Source organism: Corvus brachyrhynchos, unplaced genomic scaffold (genome assembly GCF_000691975.1).
Source record: "Corvus brachyrhynchos isolate BGI_N302 unplaced genomic scaffold, ASM69197v1 scaffold99, whole genome shotgun sequence".
NCBI lineage: Eukaryota > Metazoa > Chordata > Aves > Passeriformes > Corvidae > Corvus > Corvus brachyrhynchos.
Window position 1 is genome coordinate 2,183,783 of NW_008239778.1, and position 8,621 is coordinate 2,192,403.

Below are 8,621 nucleotides of genomic sequence, written 5' to 3' on the forward strand. Positions count from 1 at the left end.
CTTTAGCGGGGACAGGCGCTCCCTGCCAGGGCCGGTGTCGCCGGCCGCTGCCCAGGGGGGACGGATCGCACGGAGGTTGGAAAATCAGATCCCAACCCCGCGCAGGATATCCATAGAAACGGAGATTAAAAGGATGAAATAACTTATTTTGTTCTAAACAATAATGTTGCTATAAATACGAACATTTTCCTTGTTCCCTTCCTGAAAAGCACAGAACATTTTAGCAAGCTCATCTCCTAACAAAACAAACCAGTGTACACAAACAGGCTGCAGATACCTTGCCCCCTTCGAAAGCATTCCCTGTTTTTACTGGGAAATGGGCAAGCCTACAGTCTGTACCTGTCCTCTCTGGAATCAGTAAGCTGCACGGTATTTTTCCAAATACAGCTACTTTTGCTGTTTTGCACTTCATCTGTAAAAGGAAAATATCTCTTCCCCCCCAAGTGAGTGATTGTAGATTTTTTCTCAAATTGTATTTGATCACTGAGTGAATTTAGTGCTCGCTCAAGTCCGTGGGCTGACTGCTTGGAAATGGCTCTGCCTGTCTTTGGAGAAGTTACGGCAGAGACGGCGGCAGAGCAATTGCCACAGATTATTTCCCAATCTGCTGCCGGCCTCCTTTGGAAGAGCACCATCATTTCAGCCTCCATTTCCACTTTTTGCTGAGGCGGCTGCTTACAAAGATACTAATTGCGATGGCGGGTTTTATGTTAATGGGTTCCACGTAATGATCAGCCCGACGACTGCAGACCTTCAGATTGTTGGTTGGCTGTACTGGGAAAAAAACTAATGGCATTTGGTTATGAAAATGTCAGATCTCTACACGGTGATCTAAACTGGGGGCCCAATGAAACCGAAATCCAAGAGCCGTCACACGACTGCTGTGGGGCTGGACCCAGGGATGCCCTTGGAGAAGGAAACTCCTTCTCCCCCACATGTGCTGTGGTTTGAGGGAGGGCAGATCCTTGCTGGGATGATGCTTGAGAAGTTTGGGGTGCCTGGCTGGGGTCCCCCCAGCTCTGGGGAAGGGTGCGGGGTGCTTGGAGCGACAGCCGGGGATGGAGCAGGGATGGAGCTGCATGAGCCTCCAAATTCTGACTAACGCCGTAACCGGTTTGGTAGCTCTAAAATAGGATTTTAATCCTGGGAAGCATCATTTCACATTCCAGTGATCTAATCAAAATCCTTTCCTCTAATCTCTCCATGGTCCCCCCTTTCTAGATGAAAGAGGCTGGAGTTCCTGTCTTCACCCTTTCTCCGCTGCCTCCCTGTTCTACCAGTCTGTTCTGTGTCCAGGCAACTGCAAAAAGACATTTCAAAGGCTCCTGCCGTGCCATGTAGATGTTTTCTCTTGTTAGTTTGGACTGCAGGTGTGTAAGCCTCAAGGATGAAGTATCGTGGTGCTGTTTTAGGTTCGGGGCACACAGTCATGGCACAATAAATCACATAGGAACGCTCCGCTTTGAACGCGCGCACACAGAAAAGGGAAAAGAAAAAAGCATCTGACCTGAATCATTTTCTGGAAACACATCTGGTTAAAATCCAAAGTTTTAAATTGAGTAATATTTTAAAATACATTTGGTAGGTATTAAATTACAGTGTTATATCTGGTAATATTTATGATACTAATGTGTTAAGCGGAGGTTTATATCTGTCAAGAAATATGAGTGATTGTCATATGGGGTAACAAATGTATCCTGATATAAATAACATTTTATGATATTTTTAACATTATTGTAGTCTTTTTTTTTGCAGAAGTTACATTATTGCCAATTTGAAATAAAAGCTCTGTGGCTACATACCAAAGCTTTTAGCTATGTAATTTTGGATAAGTATAAAGCAGTACGGCTGATTTGGGGAATTACTGAGAAACCTTAACTCTGCCGGAAGACAAACACTGAGCACCTATAATTCCTATTGTCTTCCATGCAGGATCAAGTCCCTCGTTTGCCATTTTGTGTGGCAGCAAGCCCAAGGAAATCTTGCTTGACAGCTCTGTTTTCTCAAAGTGCTGCATTTCTTCGGGCTGGATTCTGCAAAGATCCTGCAGGCTACAGAGCTGCTTGGAGCAACAGATAATGTGCTTTGTGTTCCTGCTGCAATGTACCTGTGTATGATGGGAGAGGGAGCTTGAAAAATTGGGTGCACCCTGGCAAGAAGATGGTTAGAATAAAATTTTCTTTGGTTATTATGTTTTGAAGAATCATTCTCATCTGTTCATTTGAGGAAGGTTTTTCTAAAGTTAGATTTGATCTGTGTAAATGCTAACTTCTTTCAACAGGCTCTAATAGAGTACTGAAAAAGGAAGCACAGTGGATTTGAAGTTTAAATCTAAAATGATGGCAGTAACTAGTAATGCTTGATACATCCAAAATATTTGTAAGTATGTTGTACAAATTTCTTTTTAGGAATTGGGTGAAAATCACATTAAAATTTGTTACTTATTAATGTCATAAAATCTCACTGACACAGCTCTTTAATGAACATATTTGCACTTTGGGCCATCACAGGCAATTGCTCTTGTTATGCTTCATGTCATCATCTGGTATACTGAAGAAAATGGACCTTTATTCCAAAGGTCCCAAACTGTCTGGGAGCAGTTCCTTAGCGTGGCTGCTCCCCTGGGCATCAGTGTGCATTCACGAGGAGATTTTGGATGATGAGTCTAGTTTTGACCACTGGACTTAGGTTTTTCTTTGCCTTAATGAACCTGGCTGATTTTCTTGGCCAGGATGCTGAAAGATGAGGTGCTGCTTCTCCCAGCACCTGTAACTTTTGGGTCTCTTCTCCAAGGATTCTTGTGTTTTTTTCTTCTCATTTTCATGTAAACTGACTCCTGAATTTCTGTCAGTTCCCCTAAAAGAGTCCCTCCAGAACTGTACCCCTCTGTACAGAACTGTTCCTCTTCTTCTCTGGACCCCGTCTGCTCCTTGTCCGGCCCCTTCCCTCCTCACTTCATGGCTCTCATCTTTGCATTTTCTTCAGCTGATTGTTGTCCCTGGCTGTCTGGCTCCATGTGCCTGTGCCCGCTGGAAAGGAGCTCCTCATTCCAAAATCCCATCCCTCTCCACTGTGGAAGTGCCCCTCTGTTCACCTTAAACTGGGTTTGAGAGCAAAGCAAGCTGTGCTGTCTGTCCTTTACTGCTCTGTGCACAGCAAGATTCCGTAGGGATGGCAGGGAACAGAGACAGCCAAACAGATAATTTATGTTCCTGGGAGATTTAGTCCAAATTAAGATCAAAACTCATATATGTCTTCCAAATAGCAGATTTTTTTTCCCCCAATTATTGTCAATGACTCTAATTCGGCTTGATTTATATCTCTGGTAGTAGCCAGGGGTTTTGCAGCACATAAATTGCCTGAGGTTTTTGCCAGGGATGTGGACACTGTGACATGCAGAAGCTCAGGAAAGCCCCTGAGCAGAAAATGGTTGGAAACAGGGAGAACAGCAGGGAGAAGTATCCCCAATGCCTGCACACGGTCACCTGGGTGTCCAGCTGTGGTCACTCAGCTGGATGGACCCTTGTTTTCTCAACCAATGTGGCAATTCCCACCTTCTTTGGTAAACTGGGAAAGTTTTAGCAGAAATCATGTAGAAGGCAGCACACATGATCCAAGCACAAAATCCTATGATTTCTGTTGTCGTGTGAGCACTGCACAGCCACAGATGCACTCTGGTAGGTGGAAGAGAAGAAAATAATTCTCACAGAGGGCAGGGAAAACAGCCACAATTCAAAGCAAAGTAAATTTGCGTGGTGTGGTTACTTGCTGTATAACTCTGAAGGTGTTTATGAGGATCCAGCACAACCCACAACAGATCTTCCTTGAGGATTTGTGGATTAACCCACACCAACACAAACATGGGATGACACTGCAGTGGTGTCTCTGCCATGTGCAGCAGGAGTTACTGAAGACCCCAAAAGAGCTCCCACAACAACTTTTCTGTCAAATAGCTGCTCTTCTCACTGAACGTTCCATCCAGATGCATGGTCTTGTTCTGGCCAACATCTGGAACAGCAGAAGGAATTAGAGGAGGAAAGGACTGATTGGGTTATGCACTCCCTGGAGCTGGAGTGAGTAAGTTTGATACTGAATTTCTCTCAGGGTGTGGTTGACACCAGTTTTAATTTGTCAGAACAGTGCTTGGCTTCTCATCCTATATCCCATGCACAGGATGGTATCATAGACAGGATTTTGTTGGACGGGAGGCACATCGAGTCCTTCTCTGGCCTCACGCTCCATCCAGCACTCTTCTCTCTAACTTAGGCTGGTCTTGATTTGGGAATTTATCTTTTCTGTCCTTTAAAGGGATCAGAAGACAGGTTAGTAGGTTATGTTCCCAGGAAAAATCCCCACCTTTTTTCTCACTTGAAAACTTTCACGTTTTTTACCTTCTATTGGTTTTTCTTAGAGGTTTGGGGTTTGGGTTTTGCACATCCTTTTTTTCTGGTGGTATTTACCTCCTGCTATTCCTATAATGAACCCTCACCCACTTCATGCAGCCACTTCCTCACTTCAGCTTCTTGCTCTTCCCACCTCCCTCCCTGCTCAGGCCCATTTTGGCTTTGCTTTCCCCTCCACTAACTCTGTCCCACCCAGGTATTTCTTCCAGTTTCCACTGAATCTTCAGGTCCAATGTTGTACATATTACTTTAGAATAAGGAGCTGAAGCCTGCATTATTAGTTTAAATGCCTTTTTGTGTTCTGAACCTCACCTGGGCTTACTCTATTTGTCTGTGCTGCTCTCCCAGTGGCAGGAGAGCTGGTTTAGTGACTGTGGCTGGGAACAGGCTGCTGGCACAGGGCTTTTTGTGACATGAAACAACTCCCTGGATCCTCCCTCAGTTTCTCCATTCTGTACAGCACCAGTGGTCACTGGGAGATCAAAATCTCATGGTGGCTGTCGGGCACTGCACCTCAAGGGTTGCAGGACAGGGGAACAGCAGGGAGGAGAAGGAGGAAATGTATAAATAAAGCAGCTCAGAGCTGCTCCCTCACCTCCAGTTCCCCTTCCCTTCCACAGAAGTGGTGAGTGCAGAGCTGAGCTGCCTTGGCAAAGGAAAGAGAAGAAAGGTTTTTCTTTCACTTTCAATCACAAACATTTCACGTGGGACGGAAGAAGGGGACATCCCTCTGCTCCTTTCCTCCAGCTGGGCTTTCTGGTCCCGTTGTCCTCTCCTTGGTGATCGCACCCCTCAGTGGGACCCCCACAGGCACCTGTATTGTGATCTGTGGTGTTTGGGGTGTCTGAGGTGGTTTGTCCGCCAATAATGAGGGTGAGGTTTCATTTTGGGAAGCACATCTTTTCTTAGAAACACGAAGACTGTGACTGAGCACAACTGTGATTTTCTGCAAACACAACTGTGTTTGGGGTGGTTGCATGCGAATCTAATTCTAGATTAATGCAGAGAGGGAGAAAATAGACGCCCTTAGAGGAAGCCCTGAGTTCACTGCAGCTGCCATACACTGGCAAAACTGATGCTGTGTCCCACAGGAAACATTTTGGTGTGGAGAACCTCCTGTTTGAAGAGAGCATACCTGTGCCTGTTGTGACACACGAGTGAGCCAAAGTGCTTGGGGTAGCACATCAATCCAGTCTTTCTTTAGTAACATCTATGAAATAAATTGAGTTTTTTCCCCCCGGTGTTGCATCATTTCCTATTTGGTGTCCAGATGGTGACAGATTACCAAACGAGGGGGGGGAAAAAATCGATGTAATATTTTGTATCTAAACATTACCTTCTTCTTTGGAATAAAGAGATCCAATTTATTCTGGCCATGATTCTCTACATTTATGTGCTGGCCCTTGTCTGCATCTGCTTGGCATTATCCTGGATTGAGGCTGTAACCTGCTATGAATCCAAAGAAATTATATGGAATTGATGGGATCACTATGAATTTCCAGGGGTGTAGGCTAGTGCAGACCACATCCAATTAATCTTGTTGTGTTCTTTCTGTAAATAACAAGCTGGATTCGGCCCAACAAGAGTAAAACAAATTGAAAGCATCCATAAAGAGAAGTAAATGGCTTTAAGATGTAAGAATAACGTGTTGGTGGGTTGTCTCCAAGAATCCGGTTTTTAAAAGTACCAAAGCACACACAAAACTTTAGTTTAACATGTTCTTAAGTGGCTGCTGTGTGGGGCTGGCTGCTGAAGCAGGGCTGTGGGCATAAGACCTGCTTTCATGAAGGGATTATATGAAAAATTTAAAACTGCAAGAAGGAGAAAAATGTTCAAGGGCAGCCAACCTGGAGAAAACAAATATCATTTAGTTGTGTGAAGTATTTATAAATGTGGTTTATGAACATGTATGAAGGAGTAATTTTTTGCTTTTCAGACTGCAACTGTCACACAGAAAAGAAACAATTGCTTATTTGTCCTTTTCAAGGATTTTTGGAGAATATTTTGCAGTTTGGCTATTTATTTTGACCTGCTTTTTCCTTTTTAGTAGCTTATTATTCTGTTGATTATTTCAGATTAGCTTTTTGTGTGTGCTCTTCTTCATTTGTAATTGATAGGAAAGCACTTACCTGGTTTATCTGAAGGTGGGAATTGGTTTTAAATTTTGTTCAAAGTTTCAGACTTTCACATGCACGGGCTACCAAATTTGATCTATCAGTCTCACTCCTTGGTTCTCTTGCATCATCAGAATAAATGTGAAATGACACAGAATGCCTGGAATTGCAATAATGCAGTGTAACAGAACTGACTATCAAGCTTCATATATAGGTTAGATTAATGCATAAATCTAATTTGATATTTTACATTACTGGGCTAATATTTTACAGATGTAATGCCAAGCTGTTGAGTAAATGAAAATCATGGAGAGTCCAATTCTGAAAGGATTACTCAGGCAAAAATCCCTGCAGTCAGAGGGAGTATTGCCTGAACGAAGTCTGCAAAATTAGAACTAGAGCCATATTCCCCAAACAGACAAGCAGATTTATCTGTGAGATCTGCCCAGGAGTTGAATTCTTGTAACAATGAAAGACATATAGGGAAAACGAGCAAGTAGGTAACCTGAAATATAAGGAGAGACTGATAAGATCACAACAACCCTGAGCAAGCACTTGTGCGGTTGGTGATGTCAACAGGAGCCCAAGCTGTTTTAATAAACTTGTTCATAGTTGTCCTATAGTGTGTTTTATATACTGAAGTACATAGATCACGTAAGAGTTTAACAAGAAGAGGATTCATATTAAATTTGCACATAAAATACCTCCATGAAATATGTGAAATGCTTTTCTTTTTTATATGATTCCAATAAAACATTGATCATAAAACTCTGCCCTCCTGCTTCTTCATATCCAGTTTCAGCTGTTGCTTTGTGTTTAGAGTTGGATCTCATGACACTTGGCAGATATAATTGTGGGGCACTTTTAATTGGTGAAGAAAGACCCTGGCTCTGTTTGCTCGCTCGGGGGGTATAAATCAGGAGGAACCCCACCAGAGCTGGTGAAATGTTGCATCTCTGCAAGAGGCTGTTGGGCCAAGTGATATAAATGCTTGCAGCTCCTGTGGAACGTGGAGTCGTGTGGCTGTTTACAGCTGCTCAGGATCTGCCCCACTGGCTCGGATGGAGCAAAGCCAGGGATGATTCCTGCCCTTTACCGAGAGTTTTGCTCAGTGTTTTGTGCTGTAAATGCTCCTGCCTCTTGCTGCCAAGCTCAGCTCCCTCCTTCACAGTTTCATATTCTGAGTGTGAACTGATACTGGTGGAAATCCAAGGGTAAAAAAGTGGTGAGTGTAAAGCACAAATCTGTAGCCTGGATCTGAGAGGAACAGCTTGACCACAGAGGAAGTTATTTGCACAAAAAGTATTCAAACAGATACGCACGGTTTACATGTGTTTAGTAAATCTTGTCTGAAAACTAGAACCAGCTGTATGGTGTGTGGAGGCCCCAATCCCAGCCCCTCCTGAGCAGTGTTTCATACATGTGGATGATGCATTTCCAGTCACTTTTTCCATCTTTTAATTTGGGGGCTGTTAAGGACTGAAACATGAGGGGAGTGATTCCCATTTCGGTCTGTGGTGCTTGTCAGCGTCCTCAGGTACCTGTTCACAGCCCCTGCTCAGGGAAACATTCCCACCACAACCCCTTCCCTCGTTGCCTCCTTCCCTCCACCTGCAGCCCAGCAGCAGAGGTAGGGCACAAACCCCCCGTGGTAGCTCAGGGGCACGAAAGGAGCTTTTCATGCCAGGCTCACCGTTATCCTACAGCATTATCCTACATGACGGCAGCGAAATCGATTGAGCCACTCGGGTTCACTCCTAAATGAGAGGCAAACCAGGCCTGAAAGCTAAATTTGCATGCCAGATTAAGAAAGTTGTAGATGCAAGCAAGATCTTTTTCCTTTTTTTCCCCCTTCTTTGTGTGTGTGTGTGTGTGTCTAACTATGCAACAAATTTTGTAGCTGAAATTTACATACTTCTTGATTCATGAAATTATGAGCAGCTGCTATTTTGCTACATTCTTAAATTGAAAAGGCAGCGAAGAAAAGAACAGACACATTAGGCAAACTCCATCTGCCCCTCATGTCTATCACTTCCCTTCACTCTCTCCTTTGCCAAACAGGATACAATGGCATAATCAGATGTCTTGGTTTGCCTGGGAGAGT

The 8,621-nt window shown here is 43.9% G+C and overlaps 1 long non-coding RNA gene across 1 annotated transcript; it reads left to right on the plus strand.

Moving 5' to 3' along the window:
- The first annotated feature begins 6 nt into the window (after nt 1-6).
- On the plus strand, nt 7-7,131 carry LOC108448833. The gene is made up of 2 exons (XR_001864871.1): nt 7-1,370; nt 1,933-7,131. It is a non-coding gene; the product is annotated as an uncharacterized LOC108448833 (long non-coding RNA).
- Nucleotides 7,132-8,621: the final 1,490 nt, after the last annotated feature.